This window comes from Bufo bufo, chromosome 9 (assembly GCF_905171765.1).
Source record: "Bufo bufo chromosome 9, aBufBuf1.1, whole genome shotgun sequence".
NCBI lineage: Eukaryota > Metazoa > Chordata > Amphibia > Anura > Bufonidae > Bufo > Bufo bufo.
Genome location: NC_053397.1, coordinates 76,573,913 through 76,600,350, shown reverse-complemented (window position 1 = coordinate 76,600,350; position 26,438 = coordinate 76,573,913).

The window sequence follows — 26,438 nt, the reverse complement described above, 5'->3', positions numbered from 1 at the left end:
CGGTCCAGTTTGGCGGCCTTACGCATTGCCGCAGAAACGCCATTCGACGGATAACCCCTATCCAGGAGCCTATTACGAAGCTCCCTAGCTTGTCTAAAAAAGCCTTCATCTGTATCATTGATCCTGCGTAATCGAACAAATTGTCCATAAGGGACAGCACGCTTTACTGAGGGTGGATGAAAGCTGGTCTGGTGGAGGAGGGAGTTAGTGGCCGTAGGTTTACGGTATCCACTAGTATGTACAGTGCCATCTTTGATAGTAACCTGCACGTCCAAGAAGTCCAGAGATTCTCCGCCAAACTTGACGGTGAACCTCATGTTCATCTGGTTATGTGCATTTAAATATTTAACGAAAGCATGGCACAAATCCTCACTCCCCCACCAGACCAAAAAAATGTCATCCACATACCTCAGAAACAGATGAATGTGGCGAAGATAGGGGTTATCCGTCGAAAAGATGTACGTCTCCTCAAATACCGCCAGGTACAGGTTTGCAAATGTGCACGAAACAGGGGTGCCCATTGCAGTACCTAGCACCTGGCGGTACCAGAGACCATCAAACTGGAAAACGTTGTTGCTAAGGACTAAGTCCAAAGCTTCATGGACAAAATCCATAAACATAGCACTTTTGTCAGTTTTATGCAGAATAGTCATGACTGCTTGAAGGCCCAGGTCATGTGGAATACGAGTATATAAACTCTCAACATCTAGAGAGACAAGGTGAAAACCCTCCTGCCACTCAAGGTGACTGAGCGCACGGAGGAAATCCCCCGTGTCCTTCAGATAAGTTGGAGTACTACGTAACAGGGGCCTGAGGAGCCAGTCGACGTAACCAGATAGAGGTTCAGTCACTGAACCGATCCCCGCAATGATGGGACGACCTGGGGGTCGGGTCAGTGATTTATGAACTTTTGGTATAAAATACCATGTGGGAATTTTGGGAAAGGCTGGTATAAGACGCTCCTTCATATTATTAGGCAGGAACCCAGCAAAAATATAACGGTTAATCAAAACAAACAATTTTGATGATATTCCGGGTATCGGGTCCCCCTTTAATTTGGAGTACACAGTGCAGTCGCCCAATTGCCGGTGTGCCTCTTCCACATAATATTCCCTGGGCATCAGGACCACATTCCCTCCCTTGTCGGCCGGCTTAATGACCATGTCGGTCTGTTTACTTAACCACAAAAGGGCACGAGATTCTTCCATCGAAAGATTGGAAGGTGCTGCTGGATACACCAACGCACGAATTTCTCTTAATACCCGTTTGTGGAAAAGATCAATAGCGGAGCCGGCCGGCATGGGAGGAAGGAAGGTGGACCTGATGCCCCCTGTGTATTTACTCACTTGACCCCCTATGGCTACGGATTCAGTAGGTTCAGTGTTAGACAAAAAGTGTATGCACGCAATTTCATCCTCAGTGAATCTGCCTGACAGATGAAAATCGGTGAAAGATATAGTAGCTGGGATCTCACCCTGTGACAAATTGTGACAGGGGGTGGGAGTCTCAGCAAACGCTTTCTTCAGATACAACTTACGGATCGATAGGAACAAATCAATCTCAAAATCTACTAGGTTGAACTGCTCAGGCAGGCTGTATCCCAGCCCCCGATTGAGGAGTGGGATACAGCCGGGTGGCAGTTCAGAGCCCGTGAGATTGATGACGATGTTCTGGGTAAATTCACAACAGTCCAAGGCATCAGATTCTACTGCCGCCAAGTGACTTGACGTCTCATCCTCGTCGATTTTCTGATCTCTTTTGCTGTTCCTTGACCGTCGGCAACGCCCCCTTCTCGTCCTTTTTCTAAAGGGGTTGTTTCCTCCCCCGAGTTGGCTCCATTACTATCAGATGGGCTCGACTCGGAATCAGTTGCCCAGAAGTTGTGACGTCCTCTACGTGGCGGACGTTTGGGGCGGATCCTTTTCTTTCCCCAGTCGAATACACGGTCTGTGTCATAGTCGTTCTTATCCCGAATAAATTTGTCCCTTTTACGGTCTTTTATCTCTGCCTGTGTGATAAGTAATTTTCTATTTAATCTCTTGTCAAACCCAGCCATCTGTGATTCCAAGAGTCGCCTCTGAAGCTCCTCTCGCGCCTTGGCTAATTCTTCTGTGACCAAAACATATTCTTTTTGGTCACGTGTTAGCACCAGTTCCATAAGTTCAGAAGAAAAACGCTGATGCGCAGCCTTCCACTCTCCTGTGAACTGTGGATCATCTTCATACTGAACAATTTCTTTAAAAAGGCATAGGCCTCGAGGGACCCGTCCACATTGTTTATAGGACTTAAGAGACTCAATGGTCCAGAAGAGTCTCACCTCTTTATCTGCCAATTGAAATATTTTGGTTTCCAAATTCTTTGTGCTAATAGCGCACACATAGTCCTGCTGGTCACAGATAGCAAAAAATGTGTCCGCCCCTTCACGACCTTGGATGAGCCCACATGCGGTGTCGGGAGTATTTGCTGCTAGCATATCAGCGGTGAGGGTGGTATCGGCGTGCTCAGCCATCATATGTTGAGGAATCAAGCCACATGTAAGAGGGAAAACGAGGCGGCACTGCCCCCACTGACGTGACCGCTGTATATTTCAGCTGTACGCATGTGGTATGGGGATATCCAATAGGTGGTGCTCTGCAATAGTGAGCACAAGGCACGATTCATCAGGTAAGGAGGAGAGAGAAACAAAGTTGCGGCACTCACCAGGATACCAAAGAGGTCTTTATTGAAGCTTCCTTAGAAGTGGTAACATAGAAGATCCAGGGGCGGACACAATGTTGCAGGCGGCGACGGCCGTTTCGCGCGTGAGATCGCGCTTCCTCAGGCCGCTCAATACGTCATGACGCAGGTAAGAACTTTATAGAGGCGGACAGGGGACGGCCGGCGCCGTCGGCCACAGCTGTTCGCCCTCAGAGAGAAATGACACGTATTAAAAATCTGGATCCAGCAGGAACATGTACATAAAAAAGAACAACAATATAAGCACAAGAACACAATTGGTATACCCATATCCACAAAATGTTTATGCTGATAATAATGTTATTGCTGCTCACTATCTGTGTTGATTCCTCAAAGTTTCTTAAAACCTCACAGAGATCAGACATCCACGCCCACTCCTCGCTTGTGAATAGCGTAAGCTGACTGGAAAGGTGATGAGCATGTTGCAGCTGGTATTCCACTACTGCCCTCTGCTGCTCACAAAGCCTTGCCAACATGTGGAAAGTCGAGTACCAGCACGTGCTCACGTCGCACAACAGCCGGTGAGCTGGAAATTACCAGCGCTGCTGGGGCGTTGACAGACCGGCTGAAGCTGTCGATGACTTGCGGAAATGTGCACACACGTGGCGTACCTTCACCAGTAGCTCAAGCAAATTGGTGTAGGTTTGCAATCCTTGGCGTCGGTAGCACCTGTGCCATCCCAGGGTACGACTCGCTCCCGGCCTCCACAATGTTCACGTAGTGTGCCATCAGGGAAATGTAGCGTCCCAAGGCCGAATGCACTTGTCCATGTGTCCGTGGTTAAGTGGACCTTCCCAGTAACTACGTTTGTAATGGCACGTGTGATGTTACGGGACACATGTTGGTGTAAGGCGGGCACGGCACACCTTGAAAAATAGTGGCGACTGGGGACTGCGTAACGTGGGACGGCCGCCGACATCAGGCTGCGGAAGGCCTCAGTGTCCATAAGCCTAAATGGCAACATTTCCAGGGGCAGTAATTTTGAAAGTTGTGCATTTAGTGCAATGGCCTGTGGGTGGGTGGCTGGGTATTTGCGCTTGCTTTCAAATGCCTGGGGTATGGAGATTTTTACGCTCTGCTGGAACACGGAAGAGGATGTGGTCGCTTATGGTGCTTGCAAAGGTCCTGGTGCAGGGCGGGAGGCATCCGGGCCTGCTCCTTCGACAGGGGATTGGCCAGCACGTAACACAGGGGAAGAGGAGGCAATGGTGTGACCAGCAGAAACAGATTGCGGACCCAGGCATTCATCTCACTTATTACGGTGCTTGGATGTCATGTGGTGGATCATGCTGGTGGTGGTGAGGTTGCTAGTGTTTACGCCCTGGCTCATTTTGGTACGGTACAGGTTGAAAACTAGTATTCTTTTGTCGTCCGCACTTTCCTCAAAAAAGTGCCATATTGATGAACACCTACTCCTTGGCAAGGGAGATTTCTGTAAGGGGGTGCTCCAAGGAACAGTGGCCTTTTTGGTGTGGCCCGCCTTCTCCCTTTTGTTACCCCACTGCGTCTTCCAGCCTGTTGCGGTGCTGCGGATCCCTCCGCCCTCTGTACTGCTGTCCTCGCTTGGCTTTCCACCTTCCCAGGTTGGGTCAGTGACTTCATCATCCACCACCTCCTCTTCCACTTCCTCACTCTGCTCATCCTCCTGACTTGGTGACCTAACCACAAGCTCAGTGATTGACAACTGTGTCGCATCCTCTTCATCAACCTCTAGAGAGAATAATTGCCGTTGACTTATTGGCAACTGTGTCTCATCATCATCCACCTCATTAAACAGTAATTGCCATTCCCCACCGTCATCTTCTTGTGACTGTGGATGCTCAAGAGTTTGGGAATCAGGGAACAAGATCTGTCCCTCTTCAAGCATGCTTAGTGAGAGGGCCAAATCAAGGAAAGGTGCTAAAAAGGGTGTTTTTAAAAACCCAGAAAATTATGGCTGTATTTCTAGCTTAAATTGCACACTGACTAATCCTGCAAAGGCACCAGATGTTGGATATTGCAAAAAATTGGTGGTTTTACAAAGCCAGAAAATTATAAAAAAATTTAAAACTTGTTTTTTTTGCAAGGGCTGCAATATTGCGGCCTAGTGTGGATCTGTACGTGTGCGATACACACTTTAGATACTGTGGTTCTATTCAGTTATATGAAAAACAACCATTTTGGACAAAAAACTTTAATTACGGCCTAGTCTGCATCTGTACGTGTGAGATACAACCTTTACATACTGTCATTCTATTCTGCTATTAATTAAACCCCCATTTAGGGCAATATCCTAAATGTGAGAAATATGAGGAGAGCGTCAAAAAAGGGACGTGTCCCAGGTCGTGGTGCTGCTGGTGGAGCTCCTGTTGCAGGGAGAGGACGTGGTCAATCCGTGCCAGCTACACGCACAGGTGAAACCCCTTCCTCAGGTGCAAGTAGGCGACAGAACCTGCAGCGGTATTTGGTCGGGCCTAATGCGGCTCTACGAATGGTGAGGCCAGAACAAGTACAGGCGATAGTAGATTGGGTTGCTGACAGTGCCTCCAGTTCCTTCACATTGTCTCACACCCAGTCTCCTGCTGAAAGATCAGAGTTGGCACCTGCAGCAAATGTCCATCTGTCTTTCACCTCACCCCCTTGCAAATCAGCAAAGCAGTCTGAGCCCCAAGTTATACAGCAGTCTCTTCTGCTTTTTGATGACTCTGTTAGCAGGGTTTCCCAGGGCCATCCACCTAGCCCTTCCCCAGAAGTGGAAGAGATTAAGTGCACCAATGCTAAACCACTTATCTTTCAAGATGAGTACATGGGATAACGATCGCAGCACGTCTCGGATGGTGGCGAAACACAGGTGCCAACTGCTGGGGCTTTCGAAAGTGTGCAGACTGACAAGGAGGGCAGGGGTGAAAACTGGGTGGAAGATGATGTGGAGGACGATGAGGTCCTCGACCCCACATGGAATCAAGGTCATGCGATTGATCTATGTAGTTCGGAGGAAGAGGCGGTGGTCGCACAGAGCCACCAGCACAGCAGAAGAGGGAGCAGGGTGCCGTCCCCTAGACAGTATGCCTGCTACTGCCCCCCGCAGCAAGGGACCGAACACACCAAGGCCAGCTCCAAGGAGTTCCCTGGTGTGGCAGTTCTTCAGACAATGTGCTGACGACAAGACACGAGTGGTTTGCACGCTCTGCAATCAGAGCCTGAAGCGAGGCATAAACGTTCTTAACCTGAGCACAACCTGCATGACCAGGCATTTAAGTGCAAAGCACGAGCTGTAGTGGAGTAGACACCTCAAAATCAAAGAAAGGTCTCTGGCTCCTCCTGCTTCCTCTTCTGCTGCAGTCTCCGCCTCTTCATCTACCTCTGTCTGGAGTGACAGTGCCACCTGCCACCCCGCAAACAGAGGATCTGCCAGCAACACCACCACCTGGGTTACCAAGCATCTCCACAATGTCCCACGGAAGCGTTCAGCTCTCCATCTCCCAAACACTGGAGCGGAAGAGGAAGTACCCCCCTACCCACCCGCGATAACTAGACCTGAATGCCAGCATTTCTAAATTACTGGCCTCTGAAATGCTGTCATTTCGTCTGGTGGAGACAGTTAGTTTTAAAGGCCTTATGGCGGTGGCTGTCCCAGAGTATGTCGTGCCCAGCCGCCACTACTTTTCCAGGCGAGCCATCCCTTCCATGCACAACCAAGTGGGAGACAAAATCAGGTGTGCACTGCGCAACGCCATCTGTGGCAAAGTGAACTTTACTACGGATATGTGGACCAGTAAGTGCTGTCTGGGACGTTATATCTCCATAACAGCACACTGGGTAAATGCAGTGGCGGCTGGGCCTGAGGCGGATAGCAGTTTGGTGCATGTCCTTCCACCACCGAGGATTGCAGGGCGCTTCATTTTGCCTCCTGTTGATTCCTCCACCTATTTCGCTTCCTCATCCTCTACTGGCTTCTCATCCATCAGCGTAACACCTTCACCACCAACTTCAGCACAGCCAGGGGTAAACAACAGCAGGCAGTTTTAAAACTTATCTGTTTGGGGTCAAACCCCACACTGCGCAGGAGCTGTGGACAGGCCTTGAACAACAGACCGATGAGTGGTTGGTGCCAGTGAGCCTCAAGCCCAGCCTGGTAGTGTGCAATAATGGGAAAAATCTCGTAGCAGCTCTGGGACTAGCCGGTTTGACGCACATTCCTTGCCTGGCGCATGTGCTGAATTTGGTGGTGTGGAGATTCCTTAAAAATTACCCCGATATGTCAGAGCTGCTGCATAAAGTGCGGGCCGTGTGTGCGTGCTTTCGGCGTTCTCACCCTGCTACTCTCGCCTGTCAGCGCTGCAGAGTAACTTTTGCCTTCCCGCTCACCGCCTCATATGCGACGTGCCTACAAGGTGAAATTCCACCTTGCACATGCTGGCCAGACTGTGCGAGCAGCAGCATGCAATAGTGGAGTTTCAGCTGCAGCAGGCACGGGTGAGTAGCTCTGCAGAACAGCACTTCACCACCAATGACTGGGCCTCCATGCGAGACCTGTGTTCCTTGTTGCGCTGTTTCGAGAACTCCACCAACATGGCCAGTGCCGATAACGCCGTTCTCAGCGTTACTATCCCACTTCTATGCCTCCTTAAAAACGCTCCTGGTGATGATGGAAGAGGATGTGGCACAGGAGGAGGAGGAGGAGGAAGAGGGATAATTTCGTAGGGTTTCTGGCCAGCCAGACAAGTGGCTCCGAGGGTGGGTTCATGCACCCACAAACGCCAAGTACACAATTGTCCAGCCAGTTCTGGAGGAGGACGAGGTGGAGGATGAGGAGGAGATGGAGAAAGAGGAAACTTGTTCACAGCATGGTGGCACCCAGACCAGCTCATGACCATCACTGGTGCATGGCTGGGGGAATACAGAGGACACAGACGATACACCTCCCACAGAGGACAGCTTTTCGTTGCCTCTGGGCAGCCTGGCACACATGAGCGATTACATGCTGCAGTGTCTCCGCAACGATCACGGAGTTGCCCACATTCTAACTTGTGCTGATTACTGGGTGGCCACGCTACTGCTGGATTCTCGTTACAAGGACAACGTACCAGCCTTAATTCCCTCACTGGAGTGTGATAGTAAGATGCGCGAGTACAAACGCACGCTGGTAGACGCGCTGCTGGTGGCATTCCCACCTGACAGCGGGGGCACAGTGGAAGCACAAGGCGAAGGCAGAGGAGGAGGACGAGTTCGCTAACGCAGCTGGGGCACCGCCAGCACCTCAGAAGGCAGGGTTAGCGTGGCTGAAATGTGGAAAAGCTTTGTCAGCACGCCACAACAACCAGCACCACCAGCTGATATGGAAGGTCTTAGCAGGAGACAGCATTTCACCAACATGGTGGAGCAGTATATGTGCTCACGCCTACACGTACTGAATGATGGGTCTGCCCCCTTAAACTTCTGGGTTTCCAAATTGGGCACATGGCCTGAGCTTGCCCTTTACGCCTTGGAGGTGCTGGCCTGCCCTGCAGCCAGTGTATTATCTGAACGTGTGTTTAGCACGGCAGGGGGCATCATCACAGACAAGCGTAGCCGCCTGTCCACAGCTAATGTGGACAAGCTCACGTTCATTAAAATGAACCAGGCATGGATCCCACAGGACTTGTCCGTACCTTGTGCAGAATAGACATGTATACCGGCCTTAACCAGCCATTGTTTGTCATGACCTTCTGGCTGACTCCCAGGACACGGTTGCCACACATGTCATTGCCTGCGGTAACAGCTGCAGTGTGATAAGGGTTTGTACACTTCCCCTGTATGTGACTGTTTTCCCTTGCCTGGTCTAGGAAGGGTTAACTCCCTTCTGTGTGTGTGAACACTGGTTGTGTCTGTGTGGGTGTGGCTACTTGGGCCTATATAGCCTCTGCTGAGAGCAGTAGTCAGAGGGGTATTTCAGCCATGGTCTGCTGGAGTCATCCTCCTACTTTTATACCACCTGCCAGTGAGGGCCACCCTTGTGGTCATAAACAAATGTTGTTATGTGATGTTAAGTGTATGTTTATGTGGTGTCTGTTATTAGTGCAGCTATGGTTCTGGCTTCCTGTGTGTTTATGTGTGCTGTGTCCTTTTATGTCTGTGTGTGGACTTCAGCACTTGTGTCCAGGCATCCAGTCAGTGTGTCTGTGGCAGGTAGGGGTGGAAGTCTTTCACTCTCCTGCCATATCCATAGTCTGTTTATGTTTATATCCCCTTGCAGCTCGGCCAGTTTTAGACTCCGCATCCAGGAGGAACAGGTGGTCTACCCAGCTCCTAGTTCAGGGATCGGCGGAGGGTGAGTAGGGATCCGAGGTTCCTGAGCATGAGCCCTCCTACCATCAAGGTCGGCTCATGCAGCTAGGAGTCAGGGTCAGATTAGGGATGCCGTAGGAGGTGACCTGCTCCCTAATTCTGTGGTCCTGGCCGAGCAGCCACTTACATCTCGTGGCATCGCACGGCTGAGGGTTTTCCTCATCCTTAGCCGTGACATTGTTATACTACAGCGCAATTGCTCATTCTTGTATTTTCAATATTTTACACTCTTTTGGAGTGCACCCTAATTTTTATTTTTTTATCAAAACAAAAAAACTGTGTTGGATACCTCGTCCTCCTCCAACGCTGCTTCCACCTACAACGCTACGTCCACCGCCTCCCCAAACTCCTACTCCATATGGACCTCAACCTCATAAATCAATTTTTTTTATTTTATTTGTACATATTTTATGTCATTTCACTACTTTGTCTCTTACATTTTTGGTGAAATTCACCAATTTTTGGGTGTGATGTACCACTGCTATACCTAGTAGACAGGTAAAAAAAATCACTAATTTGTCTGTTATATTTTCAGGTGAAATTCACCAATTTTTGGGTGTAATATACCCCTCCCCTACCTAGTTGACAGCTTAATAAATTTCACTATTTTTTCTTTTACATGAAAATAAACAATTTTTTTTCTGTCATAGCCCCTGCTCTACCAAGTAGACAGGTTAATAAATTTCACAAACTTTTCTGTTACATTCTTGGGTTGACATTTTACAATTTTGGAGTGAGTAAACCCCTGCTCTGCATAGGTGACAGGGAATAAAATTTCAGAAATTCTTCTTTAATTGATGCGCGCCACCTCATTTCATTTAATGCTTAAACTTTAACAAGTTGTCCCACATTTGCGCTTCAATAATTTGTCACACATTTGCGCTTCAATAACTTTTCCCATATTTCCGCTCGATCCCCAAAAAAATGTAATCCATTGATCTCCCTTGGATGTGGTCTCTCTTTCTCACTCTCCCTCTCAGGTGGAACCCTGATTTGCCGATATTCGTGATCAAAATGGTAGGCTCAGAAACGAATATCGAAAGTTGATAGAGAAGATATCCAAATGGATGGTGGACGTCACGGGGGCACCTCTGCATAGGTGACAGAAACATAAATTTCAAAAAATCGTCTGTTACATTGTCAGGTGTCATTTTACAAATTTTGCCAGATAGAAACCCCTGCTCTGCATAGGTGACAGGCAATAAAATTTCAGAAATTCTTCTTTAATTCATGCGCCACACTTCCTTTCATTCAATGCTTAAACTTTAGCAAGTTGTCCCACATTTGCGCTTCAATAATTTTTCCCACATTTGCTCTTTAATTATTTGTCCCACATTTGCACTTCAATAATTTGTCCCACATTTGCGCTTCAATAATTTGGCCCACATTTACGCTATAATAACTTTTGCCATATTTCCGCTCGATCAAAAAAAAATGTCATCTATTTATCTCCCTTGGATGTCGTCTCTCTTTCTCACGCTCCCTCTCCGGCGTGGAACCCTGATTCGCCGATAACCGTGATCAACATGGTAGGCTCAGAAAAGAACATCGAAAGTTGATACAGAAGATATCCAAATGGATGGTGGACGTCACAGGGACGTGCGATCAGGCAGAAGTTAGCTAGAGTCAACAAAGCGGCAGCAGGGCCTCTCCTGGCTAAAGTTTCCAAATCAAAAATACCACAGTGACATTCCCTATAATTTTGTTTTAATCATTCCAATAACAGGGCATCTTAAGAGTACTGTATTGTTATTTATCGTCACTATGTCCCCGAGTGGTGAGAGGGTAATTGCCGCGCGCCCCCTACTTTCCGTCAATTCTTCTGTTTTAACAGCTTTTCCCACATTTTCGCTCGATCACAATTAAATTTTATGCATTGATCTCCCTTGGATGTGGTCTCTCTTTCTCACGCACCCTCTCCGGGGTGGAACCCTGATTCGCCGCTAACCGTGATCAACATGGTAGGCGCAGAAAAGAACATTGAAAGTTGGTAGAGCAGATATCCAATTGGATCGTGAATATCACGGGGACGTGCGACATGGTGGGGCAGTATGTTTGCACACGCCTACACGAACTGACTGATAATTCTGCCCCCTTCAACTTCTGGATCTCCAAATTGGGCACATGGCCTGAGCTTGCCCTTTACGCCTTGAAGGTGCTGGCCTGCCCTGCAGCCAGTGTATTGTCTGAACGTGTGCTTAGCACGACTGGAGGGGGTTATCACAGGTTATATTTCCCAATGTTTTGGGGTGTACCCGAATTTTAAAAAATAAAAATAAATTTCAAAACAAAAAAGCAGTGTAGGCTACCTCCTCCTCCTCCACCGCCGCTTCCACCTACACCGCCACATCCACCGCTTCCTCAACCTCCTTCTCCATATGGAGCTCGTCCCCCTAGTTTAAGATTATTAGTTGAAATTTTTATGTATTTTATGTTATTTGAAGTCATTTCCCTATCCACATTTGTTTGCAGAGCACTTGCCATGCTCTTAACCACATTTTGCTAGCCCTTTCCGTGACATTTTTAGAGCCATTTTAGTGCTCAAAAGTTCGAGTCCCCATTGACTTCAATGGGGTTTGGGTTCGGGGTCAAGTTTGGGTCCCGAACTCGAACTTTTTTGTGAAGTTTGGCCGAACCCGTCGAACCCGAACATCCAGGTGTCCGCTCAACTCTAGTCTCCTTTGATGTAGATGTTCTCTTTCTTCATCTTCTCCATTCAGACCAGACCTCCATGATGATTTCTTTCAGCCATCTCTCATCTCTGCAGAGTTTCCTACTTTTCCTTCTACCTTCTCAACATCCCATCATGCACCCCCAATACTGAGACGCTGTGCCCCCTAAAACTATACTGTTGAAACAGATAAACCCCCTGAAAATACTAGTTACACACAGATAGCGCACCCCTCAATAATTATTGGAACACATTGCACTAAAAAATAACTACACCCAGCAAATAGTGCCCCTGACAATAATAGTGTAACCATAATGTCCCTCAAAAATGACTGTGCTAAGCTGATACTGTGCCAGGGTGCCCCCACAGTAATAGTGCTTCCCAAAATCCCAGCAATAGTAATAATTCTGTGCCAGAGTGCACTTAGTAGTAATAGTGCTACTGACGAAACTAACCTCGCTACTGGGTTTTGGAGGGGCCTGTTTGCCAGCCTCTTGCCTCAGGATTATGGCGCATATACTAACTTTGAAGGAGAAGATATACTAACTTTGAAGGAGAAGATAGACTGGCTGCACAGCCTAAATCTGTGGAACTGTTTTGGGCAAGAAAGCCATGCTTGCGGTCTTCCAAATGTGACTTCCATGGAATTCGGGAACACCTGCTCGGATCTGGGTGATTTTGGGATATGTTGTTCGCCTAGATCAGAGCTATCCATGGATGTATAAATTATGGAGATACGTGGGGTTTTGAGGTGTTTTCAGTGTTTTGGGAAAAATCTGTGTTTTCTGCCTGTGAGTGATTAAGTTAGCACATTATGTTTGGTAATTGCATCACAGGCAGAGCCTATTGTGTTTTGATAATTGTGTTTGCTAATGTATCACAGGCAATGCCCATTATATTTTGTTGATTGCATCACAGACAATGTCCATTGCATTTTGTTGATTGTGTCACAGACAGGGGTAGGGAAGGGGGGGGGGGTTGTGTACAATTGCTGGGAAGGTTTTAATACTGTAAATGCATGTGATTTGCTAATGTATAAACTGTCGCAGTCTTCCACAAGGTCCCCAGGGGGAGTGTCCTTTGCTGGAAGACCTGCATAAAAGGCTGACATGTAGCCCCATTAAAGAGTTTCTGTTTTACCCTCAAGATAGAGCCTCATCTCATGTGTGGGGGGAAAGGCTGTATCTACACTGGGGATTGCTATACACTGTAAACTCCCCTGGCTATAATCACTGAGCTATTTTAAGAGCTTGTTCCTGGTTCGCTCTCTGAAGGAAGACAGTGAGATCCCAACCAAGCTGCGGTGGTTCGCGGGGTTGGTAGCACTTACAGTGTCAAGTGGAGTGCTTGGAGCCCTCGGGAAGCACTAGGAGCATCCATCAATGGAGATACCTAGTCGGGGTGCCAGGAGGTCCGTTACATTGGAGGCAAGCTGTGGGATGGCGTCCTAGTGAGAGGAGAAGCAGCTCAGAGACACCGTTCATGGATTTGCAAAATTAAGGATAGCGGTTGTCCCCGTACTTCGCCCCTGGCTACAGCCGTTTGGAATCAGTTTGCTCCCGAACAACGTTCCACTATGAGGAGGAGGATGACACGAACTGAAGGGATGCAGTCCGGAAAGGCGTCTGGCACATGGCCCTGGAAGACGTACAGCGTTGGCGGGGCGAGAATCTCCCCAGTGAGTAGCAGCGGTTGCAGATGCGAGTGGCCCTGCGAATGCCCTTTCTGGGAGAGCAGCCCCTGGATGAGTGGATGACAGAACTCGAGAGCCTGGTATGGAAGGAGCTTTGGCTAAACGACGCCTACCAGGCACTGGTGGTACTTGGTTCGGAACTCCCCCTGGATGGCTGATCACGACAGACCCGAGGGTGAGGATTACGATGGCCCTGGCCTGTTGTTTGAGGACTTTACAGAACCAGAGTTTTGAGACCCGGTTCTGGGATATCTATGACTACAGGGAGGGTATGCATGATTGGGCTACAGCGAGAGAGGTGAGACAAGACCTGGCATCTCTAGTGACAATGGAGTGGGAGCTGGAGAAGGATTACCAATACTTCCTCAGCTCAATTCGGCCCCAATATACACTGCCGGAGAGCTCGTTGGCAGTCCCAGACCTACAACCCTACAGCTGGGTTTTGGAGGGGCCTGTCTGCCAGCCTCTTGCCTCAGGATTATGGCCCATATACTATTTTTGAACGAGAAGATAGACCGCCCGCAAAGCCTAAATCTGTGGAACTGTTTTGGGCAGGAAAGCCATGCTTGCGGTCAGCCAAATGTGACTTCCATGGAATTCGGGAACCCCTGCTTGAATCTGGGTGATTTTTTTAATATGTTTTTTGGGATACGTGGGGTTTTGACGTGTTTTCTGTGTTTTGGGAAAAATGTGTGTTTTCTGCCTCCGAGTGATTAAGTTAGCCCATTACGTTTGGTAATTGTATCACAGGCAGAGCCTATTGTGTTTTGTTTATTGTGTTTGGTAATTGTATCACAGGCAATGCTCCTTGTATTTTGTTGATTGCATCACAGACAATGCCCATTGTATTTTGTTGATGGCATCACATACAAAGGGAGGGGGGGTTGTGTACAATTGCTAGGAAGGTTTCAATACTGTAAATGCATGTGATTGGCTAATGTATAAACTGTTGCAGTCTTCCACAAGGTCCCCAGGGGGAGTATCTCTTGCTGGAAGACCTGCATAAAAGGCTGACAAGTCGCCCCATTAAAGAGTTTCTGTTTTACCCTCAACATAGAGCCTCGTCTCATGTGTGGGGGGAAAGGCTGTATCTACACTGGGGATTGCTATACACTGTATACTCCCCTGGCTATAATCACTTAGCTCTTTTAAGAGCTTGTTCCTGCTTCGCTCTCTGAAGGAAGACGGTGAGATCCCAACCAAGCTGCGGCGATTTTGTGGGGTCGGCAGCACTTACAGTGTCGAGTGGAGTACTTGGAGTCCTCTTGAAGCACTAGGAGCATTCATCAACGGATGTACCCAGTCGGGGGGCCAGTAGGTCCGTTACAGTGCTTCTACAGTGCCCCCAACTGTAATTGTGTTCCAGTAGTAATAATGCTCCCATAGTCCCCCAGTTGTAATAAAGCCCCCTTATAATGTGCGCCAGTACAAAAAAATGCCCTGTTGTGTGGCAGTAAAAAACAAACAAACACCTCCTCTTAGTGCCCCCAGTAGAGCCAATGTCCCCAAAGTGCCCTCATGTGATCAAATGACCCATACTGTGTGCCACTACACTACTAAGGTACCCCTAGTGCCCCTTATAATTTGCGCCAGTATAAAATATTCCTCTATATTGCCCCCAGAAGATGCCCCCATAGTGCTCCTCCACCATCCCCATAGTGCCTTCATAATGTGCCAGTATAAAATGCCCCTATAGACTGCCCCACATAGATGCCCCCATAAAGCTTCTCTCCCCCCTTCCCCATAATGGCACCAAAATGGGAGCCAGTATTAAATGCCCCTATATAATGCTCCCATAGTGCTATTCTCCCCCACTTCTCCATAGTGCCCCCCATAATGCATGCCAGTATATAGGGCTCCCAGTAGATGCCCCCATAGTGCTCCTTTCCCCCACACTTCTCCATAGTGCCCCCCATAATGTGTACCAGTATATAGGGCCCCCAGTAGAAGTCCCCATAGTTCCCCCCATAATATTTGCCAGTATATAGGGCCCCTAGTAGATGCCCCCATTGTGATCCTTCCCCCCTTCTCTATAGTGCCCCTCCATAATGTGCCAGTATATAGAACCACCAGTAGATGCCCTGATAGTGCTCCTCCCCCCTACTTCATAGTGCCCCCCAATAATGTGCCAGTATATAGGGCCCTCATTAGATGCCCCCATAGTGCTACTTCCCCCTTCTCCATAGTTCCCCCCATAATGTGTCAGTATATAGAGGCCCCCAATAGATGCCCCCATATTGCTCTCCCCCCCTTCTACATAGTGCACCCCCATAATGTGCCAGTATATAGGGGCCCACAATAGATGCCCCCATAGTACTCCTTCCCCTTCCCTTCTCCATAGGGCCACCACCCCCCTTCTTGCCATACTATACTAAAAATAATTAAAACAATAAACACTTTTACTTACCTCCATGACACTCTAGTGATGCGATGCAGGCATCTTTCGGCCTGTAACCCGCTCTGTACGGCTCAGGCGGCACGATGACGTTATCGCATCGCCTGCAACGGCCTCTGATAGGCTGCAGGCGTAGTGCCTGTAGCCTATAAGAGGAACGGGCAAGGGAGATGCCTATCAGAGGACCGGGCAAGGGAGACACCCTGCCCCCCACCGTTCATCTGTATTGCCGTCCAGAGGACGGTGATACAGATTAATAAAGACCTGAGCGCTTCCACAATGGAAGTGCTCATCTCTCCCTGCCGCTGCCACCGCAGCCGGGCCCCCTAGTGGCTGCGGGCCCTCGGTCCATGACCGAGTGCCCAAATGGTCAGTCCTCCCCTGCCCCCCCATAATGTGCCAATATATAGGACCCTCATTAGATGCCCCCATAGTTCTCCTTCCCCCCTTCTCCATAGTGCCCCCCCATAATGTGCCAGTATATAGGTGCCCCCAATAGATGCCCCCACCTGCTACCTTCCCCTGTGTTTTTATATTGGAACTTGATAAACTATGCTGACTGCAGGGAATTATGTGTGTCATTACTTTGTAGTTTATTCATAGGTGCACATCTTGTGGCTTGGTCATATGACTTTTATAAAAAATAATATCCTCTTATGGCTGAAATTTCAACAATATAAAGGATTATCTAAGAAGTCTGTAGCTAGAAATTTATGACTGGTCACTGGCAGCTGACAAGGTTTCTGTAAGCCAAAATCTTAATTTTTCTCTTCAAACATTAAAGCAGCTTTCTAGGAATTTCATACTGATGACTTATCCTTCAGATAGGTTATCAATATCAGATAAGTTGTGTCTAGGGATGAGCGAACCCGAACTGCATAGTTCGGGTTCGTACCGAATTTTTGGGTGTCCGTGACACAGACCCGAACATTTTCGTAAAAGGCCGGGTTCTGGTTCGGTGTTCGGCGCTTTCTTGGCGCTTTTTGAAAGGCTGCAAAGCAGCCAATCAACAAGCATCATACTACTTGCCCCAAGAGGCCATCACAGCCATGCCTACTATTGGCATGGCTGTGATTGGCCAGTGCAGCATGTGACCCAGCCTCTATATAAGCTTGGGTCTCGTAGCGCTGCACGTCACTCTGCTGATACAAGCGTAGGAAGAGGTTGCAGCTGCGACGTTAGGGCGAGATTAGGCAGATTAACTCCTCCAAAAGACTTCATTCAGTGATCGATCTACAGCTGTGGATCATTGAAGTGCTGATATTCAATTGCTCACTGTTTTTAGGCTGCCCAGAGCGTTTTTATATCACTTTTTTCTGGGGTGATCGGCGGCCATTTTGTGGCTTGTGGTGCGCCAGCACAAGCTACCACCAAGTACATTTAACCATCAATAGTGTGGTTATTTTTTGCTATATCCTACATCAGGGTCAAGCTTTCATCAAGTGCATTTAACCATCAATAGTGTGGTTATTTTTTGGACATATACTACATCAGGGGCAAGTTGAGCCTGTCACCCAGCGCCTAAAAAATAGGCCTCACATTTATATTCAACCAAATCTGTACTGTTTTAGCTGGTCAAGTTATTGTTTGTGACCGTCAAAGCACAGTTTTTGTTCTGGGTTAAAAAACAATTCCCAAATTTGCAATTCTCAAAATTAGTGGTTTCTGCTGTATCAGGCCTACTTTAAATCTATCCCTAAAAGGGTATATTAGATTCAAGGTGCTGATAGGGTCATTCTCAAAAACTTAACACACACGCTACAGTGCAGATCCAAGTCTAATTCTGTGATTAAATGTATACCTGTCACCCAGCGCCTAAAAAATAAGCCTCACATTTATATTCAACTAAATCTGTACTGTTTTAGCTGGTCAAGTTATTGTTTGTGACCGTCAATGCACAGTTTTTGTTCTGGGTTGAAAAACAATTCCCAAATTTGCAATTCTCAAAATTAGTGGTTTCTGCTGTATCAGGCCTACTTTAAATCTATCCCTAAAAGGGTATATTAGATTCAAGGTGCTGATAGGGTCATTCTCAAAAACTTAACACACACGCTACAGTGCAGATCCAAGTCTAATTCTGTGATTAAATGTATACCTGTCACCCAGCGCCTAAAAAATAGGCCTCACATTTATATTCAACTAAATCTGTACTGTTTTAGCTGGTCAAGTTATTGTTTGTGACCGTCAAAGCACAGTTTTTGTTCTGGGTTGAAAAACAATTCCCAAATTTACAATTCTCAAAATTAGTGGTTTCTGCTGTATCAGGCCTACTTTAAATCTATCCCTAAAAGGGTATATTAGATTCAAGGTGCTGATAGGGTCATTCTCAAAAACTTAACACACACGCTACAGTGCAGATCCAAGTCTAATTCTGTGATTAAACGTATACCTGTCACCCAGCGCCTAAAAAATAGGCCTCACATTTATATTCAACCAAATCTGTACTGTTTTAGCTGGTCAAGTTATTGTTTGTGACCGTCAAAGCACAGTTTTTGTTCTGGGTTAAAAAACAATTCCCAAATTTGCAATTCTCAAAATTAGTGGTTTCTGCTGTATCAGGCCTACTTTAAATCTATCCCTAAATGGGTATATTAGATTCAAGGTGCTGATAGGGTCATTCTGAAAAACTTAACACACACGCTACAGTGCAGATCCAAGTCTAATTCTGTGATTAAATGTATACATGTCACCCAGCGCCTAAAAAATAGGCCTCACATTTATATTCAACTAACTCTGTACTGTTTTAGCTGGTCAAGTTATTGTTTGTGACCGTCAAAGCACAGTTTTTGTTCTGGGTTGAAAAACAATTCCCAAATTTGCAATTCTCTAAATTAGTGGTTTCTGCTGTATCAGGCCTACTTTAAATCTATCCCTAAAAGGGTATATTAGATTCAAGGTGCTGATAGGGTCATTCTGAAAAACTTAACACACACGTTACAGTGCAGATCCAAGTCTAATTCTGTGATTAAACGTATACCTGTCACCCAGCGCCTAAAAAATAGGCCTCACATTTATATTCAACTAAATCTGTACTGTTTTAGCTGGTCAAGTTATTGTTTGTGACCGTCAAAGCACAGTTTTTGTTCTGGGTTGAAAAACAATTCCCAAATTTGCAATTCTCAAAATTAGTGGTTTCTGCTGTATCAGGCCTACTTTAAATCTATCCCTAAAAGGGTATATTAGATTCAAGGTGCTGATAGGGTCATTCTCAAAAACTTAACACACACGCTACAGTGCAGATCCAAGTCTAATTCTGTGATTAAACGTATACCTGTCACCCAGCGCCTAAAAAATAGGCCTCACATTTGTATTCAACCAAATCTGTACTGTTTTAGCTGGTCAAGTTATTGTTTGTGACCGTCAAAGCACAGTTTTTGTTCTGGGTTGAAAAACAATTCCCAAATTTGCAATTCTCAAAATTAGTGGTTTCTGCTGTATCAGGCCTACTTTAAATCTATCCCTAAATGGGTATATTAGATTCAAGGTGCTGATAGGGTCATTCTGAAAAACTTAACACACACGCTACAGTGCAGATCCAAGTCTAATTCTGTGATTAAATGTATACCTGTCACCCAGCGCCTAAAAAATAGGCCTCACATTTATATTCAACTAAATCTGTACTGTTTTAGCTGGTCAAGTTATTGTTTGTGACCGTCAAAGCACAGTTTTTGTTCTGGGTTGAAAAACAATTCCCAAATTTGCAATTCTCTAAATTAGTGGTTTCTGCTGTATCAGGCCTACTTTAAATCTATCCCTAAAAAGGTATATTAGATTCAAGGTGCTGATAGGGTCATTCTGAAAAACTTAACACACACGTTACAGTGCAGATCCAAGTCTAATTCTGTGATTAAACGTATACCTGTCACCCAGCGCCTAAAAAATAGGCCTCACATTTATATTCAACTAAATCTGTACTGTTTTAGCTGGTCAAGTTATTGTTTGTGACCGTCAAAGCACAGTTTTTGTTCTGGGTTGAAAAACAATTCCCAAATTTGCAATTCTCAAAATTAGTGGTTTCTGCTGTATCAGGCCTACTTTAAATCTATCCCTAAAAGGGTATATTAGATTCAAGGTGCTGATAGGGTCATTCTCAAAAACTTAACACACACGCTACAGTGCAGATCCAAGTCTAATTCTGTGATTAAACGTATACCTGTCACCCAGCGCCTAAAAAATAGGCCTCACATTTATATTCAACCAAATCTGTGCTGTTTTAGCTGGTCAAGTTATTGTTTGTGACCGTCAAAGCACAGTTTTTGTTCTGGGTTAAAAAACAATTCCCAAATTTGCAATTCTCAAAATTAGTGGTTTCTGCTGTATCAGGCCTACTTTAAATCTATCCCTAAATGGGTATATTAGATTCAAGGTGCTGATAGGGTCATTCTGAAAAACTTAACACACACGCTACAGTGCAGATCCAAGTCTAATTCTGTGATTAAATGTATACCTGTCACCCAGCGCCTAAAAAATAGGCCTCACATTTATATTCAACTAAATCTGTACTGTTTTAGCTGGTCAAGTTATTGTTTGTGACCGTCAAAGCACAGTTTTTGTTCTGGGTTGAAAAACAATTCCCAAATTTGCAATTCTCTAAATTAGTGGTTTCTGCTGTATCAGGCCTACTTTAAATCTATCCCTAAAAGGGTATATTAGATTCAAGGTGCTGATAGGGTCATTCTGAAAAACTTAACACACACGCTACAGTGCAGATCCAAGTCTAATTCTGTGATTAAACGTATACCTGTCACCCAGCGCCTAAAAAATAGGCCTCACATTTATATTCAACCAAATCTGTACTGTTTTAGCTGGTCAAGTTATTGTTTGTGACCGTCAAAGCACAGTTTTTGTTCTGGGTTGAAAAACAATTCCCAAATTTGCAATTCTCAAAATTAGTGGTTTCTGCTGTATCAGGCCTACTTTAAATCTATCCCTAAAAGGGTATATTAGATTCAAGGTGCTGATAGGGTCATTCTGAAAAACTTAACACACACGCTACAGTGCAGATCCAAGTCTAATTCTGTGATTAAACGTATACCTGTCACCCACCGCCTAAAAAATAGGCCTCACATTTATATTCAGCTAAATCTGTCATTACTGCTGTGCCTGTATTAGTGTAATACGGTACCTAAATAGATAGCCAAAAAGTGTTAGGTGTCTGTAAAAAAAAGGCCTGAATTTTAATTCAATACATTGGCCCGAATAATATTTTTCTTATTGTGGTGAACAGTAACAATGAGGAAAACATCTAGTAAGGGACGCGGACGTGGACATGGTCATGGTGGTGTTAGTGGACCCTCTGGTGCAAGGAGAGGACGTGGCCGTTCTGCCACAGCCACACGTCCTAGTGTACCAACTACCTCAGGTCCCAGTAGCCGCCAGAATTTACAGGGATATTTGGTGGGGGCCAATGCCGTTCTAAGGATGGTAAGGCCTGAGCAGGTACAGGCATTAGTCAATTGGGTGGCCGACAGTGCATCCAGCACGTTCACATTATCTCCCACCCAGTCTTCTGCAGAAAGCGCACAGATGGGGCATGAAAACCAAGCCTATCAGTCTGTCACATCACCCCCATGCATATCAGGGAAACTGTCTGAGCCTCAACTTATGCAGCAGTCTCTTATGCTGTTTGAAGACTCTGCTGGCAGGGTTTCCCAAGGGCATCCACCTAGCCCTTCCCCAGGGGTGGAAGAGATAGAATGCACTAACGCACAACCACTTATGTTTCCTGATGATGAGGACATGGGAATACCACCTCAGCACGTCTCTGATGATGACGAAACACAGGTGCCAACTGCTGCGTCTTTCTGCAGTGTGCAGACTGAACAGGAGGTCAGGGATCAAGACTGGGTGGAAGACGATGCAGGGGACGATGAGGTCCTAGACCCCACATGGAATGAAGGTCGTGCCACTGACTTTCACAGTTCAGAGGAAGAGGCAGTGGTGAGACCGAGCAAACAGCGTAGCAAAAGAGAGAGCAGTGGGCAAAATCAGAACACCTGCCGCCAAGAGACTCCGCCTGCTACTGACCGCCACCATCTGGGACCGAGCACCCCAAAGGCAGCTTCAAGGAGTTCCCTGGCATGGCACTTCTTCAAACAATGTGCTGACGACAAGACCCGAGTGGTTTGCACGCTGTGCCATCAGAGCCTGAAGCGAGGCATTAACGTTCTGAACCTTAGCACAACCTGCATGACCAGGCACATGCATGCAAAGCATGAACTGCAGTGGAGTAAACACCTTAAAAACAAGGAAGCCACTCAGGCTCTCCCTGCTACCTCTTCTGCTGCTGCTGCCTCGGCCTCTTCTGCTGCTGCCGCCGCCTCGGCCTCTTCCCCCGCCTCTGGAGGGATGTTGGCACTTGCCGCCCAGCAAACATGAGATGTACCACCAACACCACCACCTGCGTCACCAAGCATCTCAACCATGTCACACGGCAGCGTTCAGCTCTCCATCTCACAAACATTTGAGAGAAAGCGTAAATTCCCACCTAGCCACCCTCGATCCCTGGCCCTGAATGCCAGCATTTCTAAACTACTGGCCTATGAAATGCTGTCATTTAGGCTGGTGGAGACAGACAGCTTCAAACAGCTCATGTCGCTTGCTGTCCCACAGTATGTTGTTCCCAGCCGGCACTACTTCTCCAAGAGAGCCGTGCCTTCCCTGCACAACCAAGTATCCGATAAAATCAAGTGTGCACTGCGCAACGCCATCTGTGGCAAGGTCCTCCTAACCGCAGATACGTGGACAAGTAAGCAAGGCCAGGGACGCTATATCTCCCTAACTGCACACTGGGTAAATGTAGTGGCGGCTGGGCCCCAGGCAGAGAGCTGTTTGGCGCACGTCCTTCCGCTGCCAAGGATCGCAGGGCAACATTCTTTGCCTCCTGTCTCCTCCTCCTCCTACTCAGCTTCCTCCTCCTCTTCTTCCACCTGCTCATCCAGTCAGCCACACACCTTCACCACCAACTTCAGCACAGCCCGGGGTAAACGTCAGCAGGCCGTTCTGAAACTCATATGTTTGGATGACAGGCCCCACACCGCACAGGAGTTGTGGGGGGGTATAGAACAACAGACCGACGAGTGGTTGCTGCCGGTGAGCCTCAAGCCTGGCCTGGTGGTGTGCGATAATGGGCGAAATCTCGTTGCAGCTCTGGGACTAGCCGGTTTGACGCACATTCCTTGCCTGGCGCATGTGCTGAATTTGGTGGTGCAGAAGTTCATTCACAACTACCCCGACATGTCAGAGCTGCTGCATAAAGTGCGGGCCGTCTGTGCGCGCTTCCGGCATTCACATCCTGCCGCTGCTCGCCTGTCTGCACTACAGCGTAACTTCGGCCTTCCCGCTCACCGCCTCATATGCGACGTGCCCACCAGGTGGAACTCCACCTTGCACATGCTGGACAGACTGTGCGAGCAGCAGCAGGCCATAGTGGAGTTTCAGCTGCAGCACGCACGGGTCAGTCGCACTGCGGATCAGCCCCACTTCACCACCAATGACTGGGCCTCCATGCGAGACCTGTGTGCACTGTTGCGCTGTTTCGAGTACTCAACCAACATGGCCAGTGGCGATGACGCCGTTATCAGCGTTACAATACCACTTCTATGTCTCCTTGAGAAAACACTTAGGACGATGATGGAAGAGGAGGTGGCCCAGGAGGAAGAGGAGGAAGTGGGGTCATTTTTAGCACTTTCAGGCCAGTCTCTTCGAAGTGACTCAGAGGGAGGTTTTTTGCAACACCAGAGGCCAGGTACAAATGTGGCCAGACAGGGCCCACTACTGGAGGACGAGGAGGACGAGGATGAGGAGGAGGTGGAGGTGGAGGAGGATGAGGATGAAGCAGATTCACAGTGGGCTGGCACCCAACGCAGCTCTGGCCCATCACTGGTGCGTGGCTGGGGGGAAACACAGGACGATGACGATACGCCTCCCACAGAGGACAGCTTGTCCTTACCTCTGGGCAGCCTGGCACACATGAGCGACTACATGCTGCAGTGCCTGAGCAACGACAGCAGAGTTGCCCACATTTTAACGTGTGCGGACTACTGGGTTGCCACCCTGCTGGATCCCCGGTACAAAGACAATGTGCCCACCTTACTTCCTACACTGGAGCGTGATAGGAAGATGCGCGAGTACAAGCGCACATTGGTAGACGCGCTACTGAGAACATTCCCAAACGTCACAGGGGAACCAGTGGAAGCCCAAGGCGAAGGCAGAGGAGGAGCAAGAGGTCGCCAATGCAGCTGTGTCACGGCCAGCTCCTCTGAGGGCAGGGTTAGCATGGCAAAGATGTGGAAAAGTTTTGTCACCACGCCACAGCTATATTATATTGCGGGGCAACCCAAAGTTGAATGAACCTCTCCTCTGTCTGGGTGCCGGGGCCTAAATATGTGACAGTGGCCTGTTCCAGTGGTGTGTGACGTGAAGCCTGATTCTCTGCTATAACATGAAGACTGATTTTGTGCTGACATGAAGGCAGATTCTCTGTTACGGGACCTCTCTCCTCTGCCTGGGTCTAAATATGTGACAGTGGCCTGTTCCAGTGGTGGCTGACGTGAAGCCTGATTCTCTGCTATGACATGAAGACTGATTCTGTGCTGACATGAAGCCAGATTCTCTGTTACGGGACCTCTTGCCTCTGTCTGGGTGCCGGGGCCTAAATATGTGACAGTGGCCTGTTCCAGTGGTGGATGACGTGAAGCCTGATTCTCTGCTATGACATGCAGACTGATTCTCTGCTGACATGAAGCCAGATTCTCTGTTACGGGACCTCTCTCCTCTGCCTGGGTGCCTGGGCCTAAATATGTGACAGTTGCCTGTTCCAGTGGTGGGTGACGTGAATCCTGATTCTCTGCTATGACATGAAGACTGATTCTCTGCTGACATGAAGCCAGATTATCTGTTACGAGACCTCTCTCCTCTGCCTGGGTGCCTGGGCCTAAATATGTGACAGTGGCCTGTTCCAGTGGTGGGTGACGTGAAGCCTGATTCTCTGCTATGACATGAAGACTGATTCCCTGCTGACATGAAGCCAGATTCTTTGTTACAGGACCTCTCTCCTCTGCCTGGGTGCCTGGGCCTAAATGTGTGACAGTGTCCTGTTCCAGTGGTGGGTGACGTGAAGCCTGATTCTCTGCTATGACATGAAGACTGATTCTGTGCTGACATGAAGCCAGATTCTCTGTTACGGGACCTCTCTCCTCTGCCTGGGTGCCTGGGCCTAAATATGTGACAGTGGCCTGTTCCAGTGGTGGGTGACGTGAAGCCTGATTCTCTGCTATGACATGAAGACTGATTCTGTGCTGACATGAAGCCATATTCTCTGTTACGGGACCTCTCTCCTCTGCCTGGGTGCCTGGGCCTAAATATGTGACAGTGGCCTGTTCCAGTGGTGGGTGACGTGAAGCCTGATTCTCTGCTATGACATGAAGACTGATTCTCTGCTGACATGAAGCCAGATTCTCTGTTTCGGGACCTCTCTCCTCTGCCTGGGTGCCTGGGCCTAAATATGTGACAGTGGCCTGTTCCAGTGGTGGGTGACGTGAAGCCTGATTCTCTGCTATGACATGAAGACTGATTCTCTGCTGAAATGAAGCCAGATTCTCTGCTATGGCATGAAGAGACTGATTCTCTGCTGACATGAAGCCAGATTCTCTGCTATGGGACCTTTGTCCAATTGATATTGTTTAATTTTAATTTATTTTTATTTTTATTTTTATTAATTTCCCTATCCACATTTGTTTGCAGGGGATTTACCTACATGTTGCTGCCTTTTGCAGCCCTCTAGCTCTTTCCTGGGCTGTTTTACAGCCTTTTTAGTGCCGAAAAGTTCGGGTCCCCATTGACTTTAATGGGGTTCGGGTTCGGGACGAAGTTCAGGTCGGGTTCGGATCCCGAACCCGAACATTTCCGGGAAGTTCGGCCGAACTTCTCGAACCCGAACATCTAGGTGTTCGCTCAACTCTAGTTGTGTCTAACTCCCAGCATCCCCACTGATTGCATAACATGCACCAGAACCAGACACTGCTCCATATACTAGGTAGATGCCATGTCTGGCTATGGCAGTTCTCTTTCCATTCACTCGTATGGGACTGAGCTGCAGTTTGAAGCTGTGATTGTTCTAATATAGTTATGAAAACACTGTCATATTTTTATTCTACCTGGTACAGAGGGGAAAGATGAAGGGGCCAAAAATAAACTTTCACCTCTTGTTTGACTCCAATTGACTAAAACTAATCCCTTCTCTATCATTAGAATCAGTAATGTAAAGTTGATTGTAGGCTTAATGCTTTTGATGAAATGGATAACAACCCCTTCATGGCACTCTCTGAAATGTGCTAGAACAGAAAGCCACTCTTTAATGCTAAATTTCCTCTGCAAAACACCAGGAGAAATTGATGCCTAGACAAAGCTTACCTCAGTGATAACAGCTGATCAACATGGATGAAAGAAACCAGTTCAGTGGCTGGTTTTGTTTTATAAAGGTATTATCTTTGTGAGTTCAACCCTTTAGCAATTCTAAGGCTTCAAACCCATATTTTTTTTTTAAAAATAGCTGAAAAAATTCTTATATAGAGCAAGATAGATAGATAAATAGATAATTTGGTTTAGAAGGGATAATGCTATGGGGCAATTTTTTA